The 21,558-nt window shown below is 36.9% G+C and overlaps 1 pseudogene; it reads right to left on the minus strand.

Annotated features, from left to right (window-relative positions):
• Window positions 1–7,147: 7,147 nt before the first annotated feature.
• LOC102922096 (thioredoxin-like protein 1 pseudogene) lies at window positions 7,148–12,943 on the minus strand (annotated as a pseudogene).
• Between the last annotated feature and the right edge of the window lie 8,615 nt (window positions 12,944–21,558).

The raw sequence follows: 21,558 nt of genomic DNA on the forward strand, positions 1-21,558 counted from the left end.
TTTAAACTTAAAGATTACATTTAATGAGAATTTACTACTTGGTGTCTGGAGTTTTTTGCCAAAAGAAATGAAAAATCATTTTTCTTGTTTTTTAATTCATAACATGTCAAAGTAGAGACACCCCTCTTTTCAGCAGTAATGGTAAGCAATTATGCATCATCATAATTTTTATGTGCCATAGACACATACATTTTTAAATTAGGAGAAACTGGATTCTTTTATAATGGAATTCCATTTCTCACAAGCTTATAAATCTATTTTTTTTACAAAATTTAATGTTGCAAAAGAAAACATTGACGAGATTAATAATTACTACAAGAAACACTAGAAAGAATATGCCTACATTCAGAAATATGGAAAACTTGGGAACCCTGTAATAGATTATAGCAAAGACACAATTTTTAACAGTTTGGTAAGGCATTTGAACAATTACTTTGCTAAAGGCTGCATAAGGATGAAACAGGAGCAAAATAGTGCAATTTCATTAAAGAAATGAAAATTGAAGCCATAAAGAGATCATAGTACAAACACTGGTAAGTCAACAGAGATGATAATAGTAAGTTTGTTGCCTATATGTGGTGATTGGAACTGTTGTGCTTCCTCCAAAATGCTGCATCCAATTTATAAAGAGTTTAGTGTTTCCATGTAAAAGTATGCATATTGTTTACCACGTCACCTCTAGCTCAGTCAGGGCATACACAAAAATGCTTGTATTCTGAATACTGTGAAAATTTATTCATGACAAATGAAAACTAAAACAGTGATAGCTGAATACAGAAATTATATTGTATTTATACAATTTGGTAGTACTCAATAATTAATGGAAAATTTGGTGATGAAATTGAAATTAGTCACAAAAACATTCATTATCTTAGAAGAAAATGTAGGTGCAAATGTCTATGATGTCTAAGGATGATGACTGAGATGATTCCTTTCATAAAATGTTCTAGGAAAGCAAATTTGTAATCACAGAAAGCAAGTGATTTCTCCAGGAGTCATGGTGGGACAGCACTCCAGAAGGGCATAGGGGAGAGATATTCTGGAGGTGATAGATCATAATTGTGACAGCAGTTATGTCACTGGCTACATTTGTTCATATTCAGTTAATTTTGTGTATTAATTAGAAAATGTATTATAGAAAAATTATCTCAAAACTGATTTCCTTTATTTTTAAAAAATGCATTATTGTTGTTATCATTATTATTATAGATTTGTGTGTGTGTGTGTATGTGTGTGTGTGTTCATGATACATATGCATGAATGCTGGGACATGTGTGCCATGGCACTTGTATAAAGGTCAGGGGAACTCTCCTCCACTGCTGGTGGGAATGCAAGCTTGTACAACCACTTTGGAAATAAATATGGCACTTTCTTAGAAAACTGGGAATCAATCTCCCCCAAGATCCAGCTATACCACTCTTGGGCACATACTCAAGAAATGCTCAATCATACCAGAAGAGCACTTGCTCAGCTATGTTCTTATCAGCATTGTTTGTAATAGCCAAAACCTGGAAAAAACCTAGATGCCCTTCAACTGAAGAATGGATAAGTAAATTGTGGCACATATACACATTGGAATACTACTCAGCAGAGGAAAAACAATGACATCATGAGGTTTGCAGGCAAATGGATGGATCTAGAAAAAAATCATCCTGAGTGAGGTAACTCAGACTCAGAAAGACAAATATGGTATGTACTCACTCATAGGAGGATACTAGAGGTGGAACAAGGATGACTGGACTGCTACTCACATCACCAGGGAGGCTACCTGGAAAATAGGACCCCAAGAAAGACACGAGGATTGCCCAATGACAGAGAAATGGCTGAGATCTACATGAACAACCTGGACATGAGTGGGAGTAATGAAGGGTGAGGGTCAAGGGAAAGAGAGCCTGTGGGAGCGGGAGATCCCAGCTGGATCAATAACAGAGAAGGAGAACAAGGAATAGGAGACTGCATGAGAAAAGGAAGAAACAAAGTGCTAGAGAAGCCCACAGAAATCCACATAGATACCCCCACAATAGACTGCTGGCAATGGTCGAGAGACAGCCAGAACTGACCTACTCTGGTGATGGGATGGCCAAACACCCTAATAGTCGTGCCAGAAACCCCATCCAAGGACCAAGGAATCTGGATGCAGAGATCCACAGCTAGGCCCCAGGTGGAGCTCCGGGAGTCTAATTAGAGAGAAAGAGGAGGGTCTATATGAGCGAGGATTGTTGAAACTAAGGTTGGATAAAGCACACGGACAAATAGCCAAATGAATGGAAACACATGAACTATGAACCAAAGGCTGAGGGGCCCCCACCTGGATCAGGCCCTCTGAATAGGTGAGACAGTTGATTGGCTTGATCTGTTTGGGAGGCATGTAGGCAGTGGTACCAGGTCCTGTGCTCATTGCATGAGTTGGCTGTTTGAAACCTGGGACTTATGCAGGGACGCTTGGCTCAGTCTGGGAGGAGGGGACTGGACCTGCCTGGACTGAGTCTGCCAGGTCCATCTCAGTCCTGGGGGGCGAGGGTAGGCTTTGCCCTGGAGGAGGTGAGAATGGGCGGTGGGCTGGGGGGAAGGGGAGGGGGTAGGAGGGGGGAGAACAAGTGAATCCGTGGCTGATATGTAGAACTGAATGGTATTGTAAAATAAAATAAAAGGAAAAAAAAAAAGAAATCAGTTCACTCCTTCTATCATGAGGGTTGATATCAGATTGTCAGGCAAATAAGTGCCTTCAGCTACTCATGTGCCCAAAACTGTTATCTCTACTCTGTGTGGCTTCTCTAAATTTTCACAAGAAGTGATAAAGCATCTGCATTCATTCCATCAGTTAATTCATGATCGGTCAAAGGGAAAAGACTCCTCATTCCGGAAGAGGTTTCAAATGTCTGTACAGCCATCAAATGGAATTCCAGTGAGTGTTGGCATGATAAAGTTGTTGCTGTGGAGCCTCGCTGAGGCCTCTACTGGCATCTTGCTTTGCACTGAGCCACGTTCTATGCTCTCACTGAGACTGCATAAACACTACCCCATCTTTCTTTATAGGCTGAGAGAAGTCCTCTAAGCCATGTGGGCATGAATATAATAAACCTGATAAAACTAGAAACCTGCAACTGTTGTTTGAGAAAACAAGAACTGACTTACATCAATTTATTCATTACATTCTGAACATCAGTGCACCTCCTCAGAAGAAAGGCTCTAAATTAGCATATATACTATCACTCTGGAACAAAATAAATCTAACCAAAAAGTAAACAAGAATTCTGCTTAGTTGACTTTTCTAACTAGCCAGAACACTTCCTCCCCACAACCCAGTTTCCATTCACTATCAAATGTTTAGTAACAAAAAATATGAAAAATATAATTCATGTTTGCATGATGTATTAGTTTGTTACTGACCAAATGTCTAGAAAAAGCAAATAGAGGAGAAAGAATTCACATTGTTTACAGTTTAAAGGGATATGATCCATAATGGCAAGAAATGTGTGGTAGCCTGGTGGCTTCTCATGCTGAGTCATATCAGAAAGCAGAAAACAGACAGAAATTGATGCAGGGCTTTTACACTTAAAGACCACTCCCTGTGACTGCTTTCTTCAACAAGTCACCACCTGATAGGAGTTTGAAAACCTTCCAAAACAAAATCACCAGCTAAGCACAAAGAGGTCAAACATATCTGTCTGTGAGGGATAGTTAAGATCCCATTAAGATCACAACAATCCACCCTGGTACCCATAAGATCATGGTCATTTCATATTGGAAGTGTATTCTCCAATTCTAAAAGTCCTCAGTGTCTTCAACAGTCCCAAAACATTTTAAAATTCCAAAATCTCTTCTGAGATTCAAGACAATCCCTCTGAACTTCTGTACATAAAAATATAAGCCACATACTTTGAATGTATAATGCAAAAGAATATCTTCCCATTCCCAGAAAAAAAATTGGAGATGTAGCAAGGAAAGATCAGAGAAAAGAAAGAATAAAGCCCACTGAGAATACCAAACCTTAAGGTCCATATCTAGGATTTAGAACTTCTGATAGAATCATCTGGATGATAAAGGCCTTGGATAGTTCACCCCATACCTTATGACTCTAAGTACACATAGCCTTTCTTGTGGTGAGGACTCACTCTTTCATTTTCCTTGGCTGGCATCACGTGGTTCTGGTATCTACAGCATCAGAACATCTCCATCACAACTTAGATTTTACCTTCTAAGACTCATGCAGTAGTCTTTTAGGGCTGGCTTGAAGGGACACTGGCCTTGCCAACATTGTGTGGCATCCATGGCTTTCTGGAACATGGGCAAAAGCCTCCATGGTGCCTTCGGCCTCGTATCTACAATACCTAAAAAGTCAGATCCATATGAATGACACTGAATGTTTTACTGCCAGCTCTTGGTACAGTCTGTTCACCTTGGACAAAAGCTGCAGTGACTTGAAAGCTCAATCTGAGAAATTTTTCTTTAAAAACTTGTTTTTAAGGGATTCCTTTCTGAGAAATTCTCAGTTTGGTCTCACTCATGTCAGAAGAATTTATAGTTTTGCAAGAAGGATCTTTCTTTAGATACAGTTTGGGCCTATTAAACATTTCCTGTTATTCCATGATAATAAAACAAGGCTTGTCTTTAATGTGCTTATCTTTTTAACACCACAGCTGCTCTTTCAACATCCATCTTGTCTGTGACTTTATATTTCTTATGATACTTTCCACACTAAAACATCGACTTTTCCTATCTTTCTCTTTGATTCATTTGGCTCCTTCACTGTAGACCTGAATGCAAGCAGTGAACAGTAATCATGGCATGGCATGACTACTACACTGCCTTCAAATTTCCTCTAGTGAACAAATTAGTCTATTGTTTGTAATGCAGCCCCTCTCTTCTCAAATCATGGAAAGAATGTATCCATAGACAGACAGACAGATAGATAGATAGATAGATAGATAGATAGATAGATAGATAGATAGATAGATAGACAGAGATAGACTACAGCTATCTATACCATCATCTCTATCTATTTACCTCTATCTCTACTTATATCTCTCTAAGTCTCTAACTCTACTTCTAACTCTCTCTCTCTCTCTCTCTCTCATCTATCTCTATATCTATCTCGGTATCTATCTATTTGCAGGAATATAACAGGGGTGGCCTCTTGCCACGGCCTCAACAGAATCCTTCTTATTCTTCTCTGAGAAATCATGAACTGGGACTGAACTGTCCACATTTCTCTCAGCATTCTAGTCTTTTGAACCTCGAGGATGACTCAAGCTCCACTTACAGAATTCTAGAGTTTTCCAACTTTAACTCCTCTAAATTTCAGCAGTTTTCTCATAAATCAGTTCCAAAGGCCTAGGAATACCAATGATCAACCTCAAAACAACCCCATGTATATTAGCAGCAATTTCCTACGTGTCAGTTTTCTCATTGTATAGACTCAGTGCCTTCCCTTAAGCAAATCAAAGGAAGAAGAGTTTGGTTTACAGTGTAAGAAGGGTGATGCTCCATTGTGTCTGCAGTCTAGAAGCAGAAGCAAGGAGCAAACACTACAGCTGGGCTCGCAAATCTCCAAGCACACCCCAATAACTCATTTCCTCCAGTAAAATTCTACCTGCTAAAGGGTAAAAAGTTTCCAGAAGGAGACCATGACCAGGCAACCTACTGTTGAAACACATAAGCCTATGGGAGATAATTTGTATTCAACTGACAACACAGGAAAATAACACTTACTGTATTTAAAAGTTAGATAGTCTACATATCTTCTGTAACAGTATGACTAGATTTGTGTACATGTGTGTGTGTCATAGATATGTGGGTTTATAAACACACAAATAAGAGAAAGACATCATGTAAAATGTCTGATGTTCTTATTCTCTCAGACTTCAGTGAGTCCTCCACTGCCACTTCTGTCCTCATCATTTTACTGTTATTAGAAATTGCATACTACAGGAATCTTCTAATATCTATCTTTAGCAGATATTGAAACTAGCCACTACTAGCTTTCTTGTTTGTTTTTTAAGAGAAACATAAACATAATTATTTTCAGAAATCTAAAGTTAATAGAAATGTTATAGAATCTTGAGTATTAGCTTTATTTTGTTAACATATAATGTTTTAGCTGAAAGAAACAGATTGATGGATTTCCTTAATCTCTAAACACTGCTGGAAGACACGGTACCCTTTTCTTTTGCAGGATCATTTCTCCCTTGACTCCAACTGTGTTGTTGTAGTGGGAATTACCAATAATTGTACCCAACAAATCTAATGGCATCTTTGGACAGTTGAGCAAGTATCAGACTCATAAGTGTATTCCTCTGTGACTGGTTAAGTCCAAGGACTACAGCAAAATGTGAAATGTCCCTTACACAACAAAACTGAAACTGTGCTAACTAAAGAATCACAAATGCTACATGTCTCCATCACAAAGAACTGGCTAGTCAGGAACAAAATTCTGAAAAATATGACAGAACAAATGATGAAAATGCAACATTTGTTATCCTTCAAATCCCCTTCAGCAGGCCTTTCTAAACAGAACTGATGCTTTGTGACACCTGTGGTCTCATTAGTTGAAACATAAATGCCTCAACTGAATGTGTTCCAGTGGGGTTTTCTGGCGTTTCCATTTAAAATGAGCACTGCCTGGATATTCTAATAAATGCCCACTTCCTTTGTTTTAGAACAGATCTTTGGCCCATCAACTATGTTCTGTAGCTGTGTAGTCCAAAACTAGTTTAATGTGTATCACAGAGGAAGAAATAATACCTCAAAAGCAGAAGACTCTATTAATCATACAGTTTGTAGTAGTTTATTCAAAGACTCCAACAAATTTTACCCTTGTTGACAGAACAAAATTAAGAAAGTAAAAATAACTACTATATAAGTATGAATTATAAATCCTCAATAAAGATTGAATCATTGTTCAGCAATTTAAACCTCTTCCTACTTATCAAAAAAAAAGTGATTTTTTTTCTTTCCATTCTGTTTTTACATTTTCGTACCTAGGCTGTCATTTATATGTTTTTACTTTTTTATTTTTCTTTTGAACAAAGCAATGATTTATTGGTAGTAGCAACAAATAAAAGATTAACAGTTTCTGGAGAGAATCAAGTAATTGTCCAGGAGCTGCAAATCTGACTGCAGTGAGTCTTCCAGTGTCTTTTGTACCCTAATGGCTTTCTCCATTTTTTTTTCTTTTGCCAACTACTTGTTTGAAGTCATTCAGTCATTCATATTTGTCACCTGGACTGGAGTAACAATGAAAGTAAAATATGAAATTGTCATTGTCTTTTATTCACCTTGACTAGACTGAACAAATAAAGTTACACTCTTAATATTCTGAAATTTAACACAACGAAGGGGAACAATGCCATCTTCTTTCATGCCGTCTTCTGTCAGTTCCAGAGCTTGAGTTGGCTCACTCCTTTCTGCCTCCTCAAAATCCATAGATCTGGGTAGGTTGATGAAAATGTTTATGTATTTAGGATCCTGACCATCATCTGGTCCTTGAAATGTTAAGGAGTAAAGCTTAACATGTTGATTGAATGCCACAGTAATAAGCAGCTGTTAGTCACAGTCAGATTCCAAGAAGGATGTGTCTTTTTGTAAACAGTTGTCAAAGCCATGCTCATCACTTTCATTATGACATTCACAACCCGCTTCGTGACCAAAATAATTAAATCTATAAGGCCCTTCAGAATGTCTGTGTCTATTGCTTCCAGGATCATTATATACCAACTGCAGATCCCCCTCTCTTCCCTCCTCCTGCCCTTCAGCCTTTTACCCTAAAACCACCCCCCTTTCTCTCCTCAGACAAGGTAAGACCTCCCATGGGAAGTCAGCAAAGCCTAGGACATTCAGTTGAAGCAGGTCCAAACTCCCCCTCCTGCATCAAGGCTGTGCAAGGTGTCGCTCCATAGGTAATGGTCTCCAAAAAGCCAGTTCATGCACCAGGGATGGATCCTGTGCCCACTGCCAGGGGCCCCTTAAGCAGATCAAGCTACACAATTGTCTCATTCATGCAGAGGGCCTAGTTTAGTCCCACAGAGGCTCCACAGCTATTGGTCCACAGTTCATGGGTTTCCACTAGTTTGATTTGGTTGTCTCTGTAGGTTTCTCCATCATGATATTGATGCCCCTTGCTCATAGAATCCCTCTTCTCTCTCTCTCTGACTAGACTCCTGGAGCTCAGCCAGGTGCCTGGCTATGAATCTCTGCATCTGTTTACACAAGTTTTTAAATGTTAAACTCAGTAAACTTTAGATTCAGATTGAAATATATTATCCTCCAAACTCTAGAAAAATGTAAAAATCAATGTTTACTACTTGTTTCAAATTTTAATTTGTTAAGCATATAAATTTTACTTGAAATATAAAAGTATGTTATAAGCAATCAATATCATCAAATATTTGAATTTTATTAGGAAGTCAGAATAACTACATAATTTATCACATAAACTATGAAGAAAATCTACTTCTGTGTTAAATACAAATGTGTAGAAGAGGACTGAGTCCACTAAGTTGGCCTTGGACCTCTGCTTATGCACTGTGACACACATGGCACACAAACACATACATATGAATAGAGATAATATTAAAATACCAATAATATAAGAAAAATGAACCATTTGCATAATATTGAATACTTAGAAAACTCTGCACAATTTTTAGCTGGTAGTAAATATGAATTTGTTTTAGTTTCATAAAAAAATATGATGTTCCTGATTAAATAAGTATAGAGGGTAACTTTTGTTACTCTATAACAACATTTAGAAATTTCAGGTAATTTTTACTATTACTGGTAGTTTAGAAAGCACATGAATACTATACATATAAACATATGAAAGTGTAAACTGATCACTAATGGCTATTTAAATGCCTTAAATTTTGCTAAATTGTGGTTAACCATTGTGTGGAATATATTATTTACCAGAAAAATATACTATATTGTGTTTTCATACTTTATATGTACTTATATGTTCATGATATATATGAATGCATATGCAATATAAATGTTATATACATGCATTTATACATCATTTACACAAACATATGCAATGAATGTGATATATATGCACATATATAGTTATGATAGACTATATACTTTCATAAATATATGTATAATATACATTATATAGAGAGATGTTTAACTCAAGAAGAAAGTCAAAGTCACTTCCTAAATTGTCTGTTATTGTAATATATCTTCATCAGATAATCTATTCTCATTATTTTATACATGTGCTTTGAAATTAAATAATAAAGTAATAATTATGACCAAAAGACATAATTTTTTTATTTTTTAATAATTTAATTTCTCAGTGTTATACAAACAACAGGCAACTAAGTAATTCTAAGAACAGAATATATAATCTTTCCCAGGGAAGAGACCCAACTGGTTATCTAGTAACAAATGCTCAGCCCTAAAAACACTTACATGATGTGGCTTGTAATAGTCCAGAAGAAATAATCAAGGCAAATAATTTAAAATGATGCATATATAACAGGTTTAAGAGTTGAAACATAACATATTTTGGGATCAAATCTTTTTCCTTAAAATACTTTAATTTCAGCTGTAAACTAATACTTTATGAAATTTATTCTAGTTAGAGTCAAGGACAGAAGTACAATGATAAATTTTCAAATAAAAATTAAATTTGGAAAAAAAATGTAACAAACTTATGTTTTAGCATGAAGTTCTTTGCTTTATTCAACAAATATATATGTTAAATTATACTAAAGATGTGTCTACTTGCTGGAGATTATTAGTGAAGAAACTATGTAAACTTTTCTATCCTCCCTCAAAGAGTTTAGAACATAATGTATTATACAGAGAACAGTTATTAAATTTAAGTGTGGAATAAACCCTGAACAAATGAGCCTAGGTAAATAAAGCATAACACCACTTTGTTAGTTGATTTTCTGTTACTATCACAAAATGCCTCAAGCTGAGCACTTTGCAAAAAAAGGAGATTTGTTTAGTTTGTTTATTTCAGTAGGTTAGACACAGAAGGTCAAAACTGTACAATGCCAGCATTGGTGAAGACCTTCTTAGGTTCACAACATTCTCGCATATGGAATCCTGACAGAAGCAAGTGAGAGAAGAGGTAACATCTGTGGGATGTTGTTCTGCATGCTGTGAATATGTGCTGCTCTAATTGATTAATAAATAAAATGGTATTGGCCAGTAGCCAGGCAGGAAGTATAGGCGGGCAAGCAGATGAGGAGAATTCTGGGAAGAGGAAGGGCTGAGTCAGGAGTCGCCAGCCAGAAACAGAGAAGGCAAGATGACAAGGCAGAACTGAGAAAAGGTACCAAGCCATATGGCTAAACATAGATAAGAATTATGGGTTAATCTAAGTGTAAGAGCTAGTCAATAATAAGCCTGAGCTCATGGCCATACAGTTTGTAATTAATATAAGCCTCTGTGTGTCTTGGGGGATAGGAATGGGAGAGATTTGTCCTGAAAGCCAGTTGGCTGGGACACAGGAAAACTTCCAACTACAAACATCCACAAGACACATGAAACCAAAGGACAATTCAAAGGTCAGGCATTTTTTTTTTCTTTTCTAATCCATCTGGCTAGGACAAACTGTATGCCAAATGAACCCCTCAATAATGATCTCTATTGAGTTGGTGAGCTCTTACCTGTTCTCATACCTTAAAAAGTCCGAAGAATCCAATGAAGTGAGTTCCCAACATGGAAGCATTAAAGCTATATTTATATCACAGTCAAACCGTAGCAACCCCCTTACTTAACACAAATGATAGTTTATGCCTGGCTTCTACACATGACTACAACCAGGTGTATTTTTCCTACGGTCATAACTGGTATCTAGAACAATTACATTAAGTAACTTGGTGGCAACATTTCTTACACCGTCTTTCATTTAATAAAATATCCTCTGCTTACAGCTTCGCAAACAACAAGGATAAAAATCTGTTGACATCTTTTTTTCAGTTTGAATTCTTAAAATAAAGATTATCATCAGAGAAGGAAAGAAGTATAAGGGATATCCCAAATCCAAAATTTGTTCCCCAGTGTCAGTGACCCAAAGGAATTCTTCTGCCTTATGTAATTTTGAAAGACATAATATGACTTACAGAAATGATACAACTGAAAAGTCTTCAATAAATGGCAGGAATTGATAGGAAAAGTAAATATATGTATTATAATACCACTGGATGTCATCCTGTGATTATAATTTCTACAAAAAAATAAAAAGTAGACTACAATAATATAATGTAGTGAATGAAGAAACAATTTTACTGCAATCTTACCATGTAAGCAAAGTGGAGGCCTAGACCAATTTTTCCCACATCAATTCTTCATCCTTGCATACTTTTACACACTGGTTTCTACAGTAGAGTAAATGGAGTATATACATTGATTGACAAAGTAAACATGATACACTATTCATTCACATGCTTACTTTTGGAGCTTTCAGTTCCTAAAACTCTTTAAATCAAAAAAAGAAATATTTAATCAGCCTCAGTTATCTGCAGACATGTTCAAGTAATTCTTTTATCAGAATAGAAACTATTAACAGAAATAATATTATTATTTTTACTAAAGATAATACTGACATAATACTTCTATTTTTATAATGTTTCAAAATTTTGTTCACTGCATCTGCTTTCATATATTTTCATATATATGAATGAATTAAATACATATGAATATACATATACACGTGTATATACACATGCTTGTCTTTGAACACATGAAATTGTATTCTATACAGAGGAAAAAAGAGAAGTCTCATTATAGGATATCATTACCTCCTAATATCTGATTCATACCTACACACAGGTATACACATAATTAAGAATAAATCCTTAAAATGATATAATAATAATAATAATAATAATAATAAATAATAATAAAGAAGTCTGGGAATAGTAGTGCTCACCTTTAATCCCAGAACTGAGGAAGCAATTACAAGCTGACTTCTGGGAGCTCATAGCCAACCTGGTTTATAGCTATTTCTAGGTCACCTAGGGCTACACAGTAAAAACATTTCTCAAAATAAAATAAAGAGAAGGAAAAGAAAGAAATAAGGTGGAGGGAGAGGAGAAGGAAAAAAATATAAAGGGAGGAGGTGGATGTAGGAAGAACTTGTTTATTCTGGACTGGCCTGGTTTCCTTGCACAGTTAGGCTCAATTTATAGTCAGAGCTATTTTTTCATATGTATAGAGTTTTAATGTTTTCTTCAATTGCTCTCCTATTGAAAACATGTCTTTTCTACACCATCTCTTCAGATTCTCACTGTTGTATCCTTTGACTATTATACTTTGTTTTATTTTATTTCTGCTCCAAACAGAGATTCTAAGCTTCTCTGATGAACTTCCTTCTGCTTTCTCAAAAGAAGGGTCATCCTCAAGCCCCATTGCATAGGTAAAGTAGCAGCTTGGAATTTTATTATCACTAGAATCAATGAGTCTTATCCCAACTTAATAGTCTCTATCCCAATATATCTGTCAAGAAATTTATGAAAAATCTCTGTAATTAATATGCTCATGCTAGTGTTAATGGTACAATTGCAAGCCTGTAATTAACAGTTCAGTATATAATTAATAGTAATATTTCAACTATATATTATGGTTGACAAGTTTTTGATTAAATGAATAAAGGGAATTCTATAAACATTTATCTGCAAATCTAATAATTAAATGAATATTGTGGGACAATGACAAATCAACTCCTCTTGAAAACAACAATAAAACACCCACATTACCATGTAGGCTGTACATGGAAGAATTAATGGTGTACATAAGGTCTCACAGGGTCATGATCCTTGTCAAAGGATTCTATAGAAGGAGTACATTTACATATGCCTATATACTCTTGTCTCTCAGCCTCTGGACATTGTGCAGTTTGCAAGTATGTCACTTCCGCCGTCTTCACATAAGCCTTCAGCAAGACTACCCTCTCTGTAAGAATGCCAGTCATTAGACTCAGGGTCATCGTAAATGTGGAATTGCCCCTTGATATCCTTAACTATAAATGTCATTAGCATATCTACCTCTAAGAAAATGTTATGCTCTAGATGCATATGAATAGTTTGTGTGGAAGGCACTGTTCAATTCATTGCACCTCCCTATGTTTGTGTTTTATTTTTAATTAAGTATGTTCTGGTAATTTCTGAAACTTCTCCTACGTATAACTACTTTCTTTAAAGAGTTAAAAGCCTTTTATTTAGGAAATAATTTTGGTTTTGTTGATGAAAACAGAACAAGAGTAGTTATTAACAAAATCAGTTGTGGGAAAAATGAGGTGAACACAAATGTGGAAGAGGAAGTTCAAGTGTCTGGAAGAAGAAGAAATCAGTAGAATGACTGTGGAAAACAAGGTCCATAAAACTGTCTATGATTCCAACATCTGGCTTCTTCAAAACTGCCAAGTGCTGAAGAAAAAAAGCATGGCTGGCTGTGAGGTAGAGGTGTGACAGGTCTATGGAATTGTACTTTTGAGCTTCAAAACCTAAGAAAAGCAGATCCCTCTTCGCTTTCTCTTTAACACCTCAAAGAATTTTCTTTTGTTGCTATAATAATTAATATACTGGCCAGCATAACTTCATTTTTAGTCACCTAGGAAACTCAGTTCTAGATGTGTCTTTGGAATTATTTCCAAAAAAAATTTAAGTAAGAAGAGAAGGCACACCATGAAAGGGGGTGACACCAATCCATTGAATGAGTTCCTTGATTGAATTTTAAAGAGAAAAGAGGATGTGACTTGAGCACTGGCACTACTTCTCTCTGCTTCTTGAATGCAGAGCCCCTGGGAACAGCCTCAGTATGCTAACATAGCTAGAGCTGATCCTCTGCCTGCTTACACCGAAATGATTAAATATATCCTCGAACGGCAAACCAAAATAAACCTTTCCTTCCTTAAGTTGCTACAGCAATAGGCAATCTAGAAAATGGTGCTGAGAAGTGAATCCATGGCAATAACTACTTGGTCGTGAGGTTGATAGGCTTCCAGAACTGGCTTGTGATAGAAACGTGGAAGAACGGAGTTCGTTATAAGCACCAAAAAAGCCAAAAATGCCATGAACAAAGCTTAATGGAATGTTTTGGTGGGAGTGTGGGAGAGTCAAGTGCTGGTGGGACTAAAGAAAGGGCAGAATTATCTCGTGATACATCAGAAAGGAGCAAGAACTCTATTGGGAACTGAGCTAGATACCATTTATATCACATTTTACCAATGATTTTGACTTTTCTTGCCAGGGTCCTGAGTGCTTAAGTGAGGCTGCATTCAAAAGTCATGAACTAATTTATTTCACAAAGTAAAATTTGAACACATTAGTAGTATGCAGGCTGTGGCATGCATTATGCTCAATTCTCTGTCAGAAAAAAAAACAGGGAAACATATAAAAAATGCACAGTTTAGCAAAGAAAGGCCCATGTGCAAGTTTAAAGTCACAAACTGGGTGGTTGTGCAAAAAGGAGCTATAGTTTGTAAAGAAGTTAGTGTACTGTAAGAAGGGCATCCAACCTGCCCTGAGACAATAGTCAGGACCCCTTGTGGAGAAGACAGTACCTATTGACGGCTCCAGCTTGTGTGATTTCAAACCCATTTGAAAGGAATCAGATTGAAAGGAGAAAGTCTCTGACCTCTTTCCCTGCTCAAACAGTAATTACAAAAGTGCTTCCTCAGCTTCAACAGTCAATATATGCAGAAACCACGGCTGCTGTGGTAGAAGGCCAGATTATAGTTCTAGTCGGCAACAGGACTTGCAGCATTTTCTACATTGTCCGTGTCTCCAAATATCTGTCTCTTTACAAGGATATCTATCTTTGAGTTCAAGGCCCATTCTAATTCTAACATCTCATTCATTCTGTATAATGTGCAAAGTCTTTTTTTCCAAGTAATGTATCACAGGCACCAAGGATTGGGTTATCAATACTCCTTTTGCAGAATAATATGTAACTCTTGCAGTAATAATGTTACTGGCTCTTGTTCTTTTTTTTTTCTTTTTTGGTTTTTTGAGATAATAGGGTTTCTCTGTGTAGCTTTGCGCCTTTCCCGGAACTCACTCTGTTGCTCAGGCTGGCCTCGCACTCACAGAGATCCACCTGCCTCTGCCTCATGAGTGCTGGGATTAATGACATGTGTATACCACCACTGCCCAGCTAAGTTATGATAGTGGGTGTTCTCTAGCAGCAAAAAATAATAGTTGGAAATGTTACCATTAATATGGTATTGATAGATTCAGTGGGGCCAGTATCAACTCAAATGCTTATAGCATAAGGAAATTCCAAGTCAACCCCGAAAGGTAAAGAAAATTCTCTCAGAAACCGAGATCTGTATTGACAAGGAGTGATAAGAGAAGTAAGATGGGACTTGATAAAGGACCCTTCAGGTCCAGACTTGAGTATCTGTGTAATATTTCTCTTACTGTGCTTCTACATAGAAACTAAAAGGAGGCAGCCTTTAAAACATTAGTTACACAGATGAACATACAATCAAAATATGGTTCAAACATACAATCGAGGATTTTTCAACTGCAAAAAAAGTGAAATGTGTAGTGAATGAATGGACCTAGAAAATATTACATTGAATAAGGTAACTCAGGCCCAGAGAGACAAATGTTTTTGATCATCTGCACCTCCTCACTCCAAATTATTAGGTATGACTATACAACATGGAGTAAACACAGAAGCCGAGATCATAGATTGTGGCTTGGAGCTTAGTGAGGAATAGCAGGGTACAGATGATATTAAGTGGGAAACAGAATAATGGGGAAGGGACTGAAACTGAGAATGCATGAAAGAAGTCAATACGGAAGAGGGAGGGGATACAAGAGACAAACAATGCCAAGGTTGCTCTATAAAGCCTCAAGAAATTATATTATTCTATATTTACTCAAATAATACACAATATGTATTCATGCGTACATACACACACAATACATGCTACAACAGAAATATGTGTGTGTAGAAAAGTTGAGCATTTGGGGCTATTAATACTCACTAAAGGAACTATAATCTAACAAATAACCCAGTACCAGGATGAGAAGCCTCCTCTTGAGTTCTTGGTAACGGTAATTCTAGGGACTTCTCAAACAATATAGGTTATAGATGTAGGCCATGGTTGTCTCACAGGTATTGAAGGTCAGCCTCTATTGCTGAAGATTCCATATACACAAGACTCAAGTGGTTCATCCTAGATCTGACCTGTATCTCGTTTCTATAGTCTAACTTCCATGGTTTTATAAAATACTCTGCACAATACTAAAACAGCAAAGCTGCAACATTTATGAAACACTGCAATTACCAATATACCAAGGTATGAATGAAAGTGTGTAGCAAGCTTTGTTTTCAGCTGCCACCTCACAAATAATGACATGGAGACTTCTTATTCATTATGAAAGCTTGCCTTAGTTTAGGCTTGTCCCACTAGCTCTTATAACTTAAATTAACCCACTTATATTAATCTACATTTTTGCCTCATGGCTTTTTTTTTTTTTTAGGGTCCATGTACCTTTATTAGTATGAAGTAAATTCTTTTTTTTTTTATATTTATTTTACAACACCATTCAGTTCAACATAATAGCCACAGATTCCCCTGTTCTCCCCCTCTCGCCCCCCCTCCCCCTCCCCCCAGCCCACCCCCCATTCCCACCTCCTCCAGATCAAGGTCTCCCCCGAGGACCGGGATCGACCTGGTAGACTCAGTCCAGGCAGGTCCATTCCCCCCCTCCCAGACCAAGCCAAGTGTCCCTGCATAAGTCCCAGGATTCAAACAGCCAACTCATGCAACGAGCCCAGGACCCGGCACCAACGCACAGCTGCCTCCCAAACACATCAAGCCAAATGACTGTTTCACCCATTCAGGGGGCCTGATCCAGTTGGGGGCCCCTCAGCCTTTGGTTCATAGATCCTGTGCTTCCATTCATTTGGTTATTTGTCCCTGTGCTTTATCCAACCTTGGCTTCAACAATTCTCGCTCATATATACCCTCTTCTTTCTCACTAATTAGATTCCCAGTGCTCCACCAGGGGCCCAGCCGTGGATGTCTGCATCCAGATTCCTCAGTCCTTGGATGGGGTTTATGGCACAACTATCAGGGTGTCTGGCCATCCCATCACCAGAGTAGGTCAGTTCCTGCCATCTCTCGACCATTGCCAGCAGTCCACGGAGAGCCTCATGGCTTTTTACCTTTATTTCTTTCTGTGTATCCAACTCCCTCCATGTCTCATTGGCATCTGATGTGCACCTAGATTCACCTCCTACTTCCTCTCTCTCTACCCAGAAGTTCCACCTATACCTCTTGCCTAGCTATTGGCCATTCAGTTCTTTATTAAGCCAATCACAGTAATATATCTTCACACAGTGTACAAATATCCCACAACAAAAGTATAGTAAGTGGCCATCATTTGTTAGAGTTAACCAATGGTTGTCTAATTAGACTTAAAGCCCACCCAAAAATGAGAGAAATCATGGTTGGTACTCAAAACCTACACAGCTTGCTGTAATCGTAAGGTCAGGGGCCTTGGAAAATAATCTACTGCTACCACTTTGCTAGACAATTGTAATTCCTTACTAAATTCTAAATTTCATCCCTACACTCAAAGAGAAATGTGGCTATCACACCTCATCAAAGAAGTCTCTCTTTACAGCAAATGGAGTCCACCACAGAAAACACTACATGCAACACAGAGACCAACAGATTGTGAGGAGCCCAGCCCCAATGGGTACACACAGATCACAGTTCCTGCATCTCTGGCTCAGGTATTTAAACATAAACTTTCTTTGGAGTATAAATTTAGTGGACTTTAATGTTAGTAGAAATTTAATGATCTTTTTAAATGATGTTTCAATGAGACTGTCTACTTATGTATGTCAAGAATCTGATTTAATACTGTGATATTAATACAACAAAATAAACAGATATATTTTAATGAAGCACTTATACCAATAAACAAGCTAATATAAAAGATAGACCATTCATATGGCCTCAACCCTAGAAACTAGGGAATGACTAGAAGAGGAGAAATGATCTTCCCCAGAGAAGAGACCCCAGATAGTTATTCAATACTAAATGATCCACCCTGAGTGTGTGTGTGTGTGTGTGTGTGTGTGTGTGTGTGTAATATGCAGACAGTAGGTCATATTTATCTATTTAGGTCTATGAATAGATAGATATATACATGCTAGGTAGGTAGGTAGATAGATATAGATATAGGTATAGATAGATAGATAGATAGATAGATAGATAGATAGATAGATAGATAGATAGATAGATATAGATAGAAAAATAGATGGGTGGATGAATAGATAGATGATAGATAGATAGATAGATAGATAGATAGATAGATAGATAGATAGATAGATAGACAGACAGATAGAGGAAACCATACATTAAAGAAAAAAGATTTTGAAATTTAAATACACCATTGTGGTACATGAAAGGGCTTGGAAGGAAGGAAGGGAAGAAGGAAATTGTATAGTGATATTATAATTTCTAAACAGTTTAATATTTCATACTTAATCTTTGCATCCTGTGATAAGACAGTTCATGTTTAAATGCAGATTCCATTGTGAATCATAGCACAAGCAAGCAAAACAGGAAAAAAAAAACTTTCTTAACTTTCCACTAGGCTTTAGATTAGTGATTTTGTTTTTTTAAGTAGTACTCCTTAAGATTAAGCAATATTTCTAAGTTATCAATTGATCATTTGCTACCGGTCATTATTATGCCAAATATATGTTTTCCTGATTTCCTGTTTTCCTGATTATGCAACAAACTTTCAGGGCGAAATTCAGTTTGCTCAAATAATCATGCAGTATTTACCACCTGATACTTTTTTTCCTTTTTGTTTTTTGGCTAGGACAAACACTACTGGGATTTGGACAGTAAAGAGTTGTGATATTTGAGAAGAGAAAAACCAAACAATATTTTGAAAAGAAATGTAAAAATAAAATCCTGCTAAGTAGATTTTATCTTATTTGAGGGGGATATATATTTGTAGATGCATACCCAGCCTATGACCCATGGAATCATCACCACCTCTTGTATATTATAACCCTTGTGTCTATCACTGAAAAAAGCACAAAAAGAAATTCTAATGAGAAAGCATTCCTACAGGTTTACATATGTTGGTATATTTGAGGGTATATGTATGATGCCCAAATTTGGATTTCATAGGTGGAAATTTTTCAAATCAATTCACATACACATTAGTACTTAATCACCAAATAAATACTAAGGTTTCTCTGTTAAGCAACATACAGGAAATTACCAAAGTTAATGCTAAATCATCTATGAAGGCCAAATATATCCATAAAACTATACGCGAGTATATTTATGCAAATTTGCCCCCCCCCAACTACTTGTAGCACATCATTTTCCTGGTATCACTTAGAATGAAAATCCCAAGTAATGACACTTGGATTTTATAAAATTCTGAGTTGTCAAGTCATTGAGGTGTAAAATACAGAGTTTGTACCTGCATATGTTTGATATAATGAGATGTCCCAGTTGAAACTGTCAAATATAGCTTATGAAGCAAAAAACAATGTATCTCCCATACAATGTCATTGTAGAAATGAACAAAAGTTCTGGTCTTAAACCAGCAGTGTGAATCCAGCTACAAACAACCTTCAAATCTCCCAAAGAGCCTTGTGGAAAATGATTCCATGGTGTTTTATTTGAGTTTCCTATTTGGATAAGTAATGGTAATAATGACTTCAACTTCATACTTAAAACATGTAAATATCTAAGCCAGTGCTAAATATATGGGAAAGATGAATTAAGAGCAATTTTTATTCCTTGATGAAGTTTCAATTCTATTTTGTCAAATAAAAGAAACAGAATATGCATTTGGGCCTTAAGGTTGGATTCATACAGATACAGGCAGTTTTCATGTAAGTCATCTGTAGATTTGCTTGCAATTGTAAACAAGATGTGTCAACTTTTGAGGGCTAAAAGTAAAGCTTCCATAACTGGAAAGATGGCTCAACGGTTAAGAGCACTTGTTGCACTGTTTAGAGGGTGGCTAGAGAGGAAGAGTTCTGAAAAAGATGACTGGAAAGGGGTACATTTCTTTCTGGGTCATATAGAAACAGGATGCCTGGGAAACTCCCATAAATCTACAATGATGAACTCAATTAAGTCTCCTAACAATAGTGGATACTTTGCCTGAACTGGCCCTCTCCTGTGCTGTGATCATGTTGGTAACAACTTAATTGTCATCAGAGAGCCTTCATCCAGTAACTGATGGAAACAGAGGCAGAGACCCATAGCCAAACATTAGCTCACGCTTAGGGAATCCTGCTGAAGAGAAGGAGGAAGGATTGTAGGAGCCAGAGGGGATAAGGACACCACAAGAAACCTCACAGAAACAACCGACCTTGCCCAGAGGAACTCACAGAGTCTGAACCAATAACCAGGGAGCCTGCATGTGACTAACCTAGACCCTCTACATATACCTAACAGTTGTGTAGCTTGGTCCACTTATGGGACTCCTAACAATGGGAGCAGGGCTGTCCCTAATGCTTTGGCTGGCTCTCGGGAACCTATTCCTTATACAAGGTGCTGATCTTACTTCAACTTGATATGCCATGTTTGTTGATATGTTTCTGAACAGAAACAAAAGAAGAGTGGATTGTGGGGCAGGGGAGGTGGGTGGAGGGAATGGGAGGAGAGGAAGGAGGGGAAACTATGGTCAGGATGTAAAATAAATAAATAAAAAAATCATTTTAAAAATCTTTTTAAAAGTTTAAAACTTCCTACTGATACTTAATCAAAGGAGATGCAGTACTTACTTCCAAGTCATTTTAATCCCTTTTCCTCTTTACATCTTCTGGCTCACTTTTCCCTTTTCCATATTTCATCCTAAATGTTTCACATCCTCTACCAGAAGGCTTGCATCAGAACTTCATTTCAACATTGCCCTAGACGGCAGCTATGGAAGCATTCCCAAACTATTTCACCCCAAGAACAGATACAAACCACTCAGTTTGGAGGAGACTGGTATAATTAGGAAAAAAGTATCATTGTCATAAGAGGTAAACTAAAACCTACAGGTCTGAAGTAGCTGTGCTCTCAGTGACTCAACCTGTCCCTCTCAAAATTTATATATAATGTGAAAATAACCCCAAATTCTGTAATTCTGGCTTTGTTATGAAGAGAGCAGTACTCAGGGGAAATAAAGGCAGCTCTTTCTTTCACATGTACATCTCTGTATTCATGGTTTATTTTGATCATTCTTAAATATTATATTCATAAGTTGTTTTTAAATTTTTAATCATGAAGTTTTAAGTACCTTTTGAATAGTAAAATATAGACCATGATATATCAAGTATGTACACTAAAATTAATACTACATGATATGAAAAGAAATAATTTTTACAATTGAAACCAAGTATTTTACATAGTATAATATGCTTAAAACATCTTACTGGCAAATTTTTGTGTTGGAATTTTTCATTTGAAATTAAACACATTCAGCTGAGTTGTTGGTCAAGGGGGTCCCATGAAGATCCATAAACAACCCAGGCTGATGCTAGGACAGAAGGTCACTGTCTGGCAGCAAGGCCCCATTTCCAAGGACAACATCCACATAGCTCACCGAA

Source organism: Peromyscus maniculatus, chromosome 3 (genome assembly GCF_049852395.1).
Source record: "Peromyscus maniculatus bairdii isolate BWxNUB_F1_BW_parent chromosome 3, HU_Pman_BW_mat_3.1, whole genome shotgun sequence".
Taxonomy (NCBI): Eukaryota; Metazoa; Chordata; class Mammalia; order Rodentia; family Cricetidae; genus Peromyscus; species Peromyscus maniculatus.